This window comes from Microtus ochrogaster, linkage group LG5, assembly GCF_000317375.1.
Source record: "Microtus ochrogaster isolate Prairie Vole_2 linkage group LG5, MicOch1.0, whole genome shotgun sequence".
Classification (NCBI taxonomy): Eukaryota; Metazoa; Chordata; class Mammalia; order Rodentia; family Cricetidae; genus Microtus; species Microtus ochrogaster.
This window is the reverse complement of record NC_022031.1, coordinates 24916169-24917186: the sequence shown is the minus strand read 5'-3', so window position 1 is coordinate 24917186 and position 1018 is coordinate 24916169. Positions and strand designations below refer to the sequence as shown.

The window sequence follows — 1018 nt, the reverse complement described above, 5'->3', positions numbered from 1 at the left end:
TGAGGTTATTCTGGTCATTTTTACACATCGACAACTATCTGTGGACAATTAACATATGAAAGCAAAATGATCAGATTGCAACAAAATTAAGTCAGATATAGCACACTGCCCTTAGTAAAACTTTCAAATTAGGGCATGGGATACTGACAAAAAATAATTATACTTGTAGCAGAATGTACATGCAAGAAGATGGACAGAAGGGGACAAAGGGAAGCGAAGCCAGAGCTGCGGGCGCCTTTTCGGCCCGCGGTGTCTCAGATTCATTCTTAAGGAACTGAGAACTTAATCTTCCAAAATGTCAAAAAGACCATCTTATGCCCCACCTCCCACCCCAGCTCCTGCAACACAAATGCCCAGCACACCAGGGTTTGTGGGATACAATCCATACAGTCATCTCGCCTACAACAACTACAGGCTGGGAGGGAACCCGGGCACCAACAGCCGGGTCACGGCGTCATCTGGTATCACAATTCCAAAGCCTCCAAAGCCACCAGATAAGCCGCTGATGCCCTACATGAGGTACAGCAGAAAGGACTGGGACCAAGTAAAGGCTTCCAACCCTGACCTAAAGTTGTGGGAAATTGGCAAGATTATTGGTGGCATGTGGCGAGATCTCACTGATGAAGAGAAACAAGAATATTTAAACGAATACGAAGCCGAAAAGATAGAGTACAATGAGTCTATGAAGGCCTATCACAATTCCCCTGCATACCTTGCATATATTAATGCAAAAAGTCATGCCGAAGCTGCGTTAGAGGAAGAAAGTCGACAGAGACAGTCTCGTATGGAGAAAGGAGAACCTTATATGAGCATTCAGCCTGCTGAGGATCCAGATGATTATGATGACGGCTTTTCAATGAAGCATACAGCTACCGCCCGTTTCCAGAGAAACCACCGCCTCAACAGTGAGATCCTCAGTGAGAGCGTGGTCCCTGATGTGCGGTCGGTTGTCACAACAGCCAGAATGCAGGTCCTCAAGCGACAGGTCCAGTCTTTAATGGTTCATCAGCGAAAACTG

At 46.3% G+C, this 1018-nt stretch overlaps 1 pseudogene; it reads left to right on the top strand.

Moving 5' to 3' along the window:
• Nucleotides 1–205: 205 nt before the first annotated feature.
• On the top strand, nucleotides 206–1018 carry LOC101990068 (annotated as a pseudogene).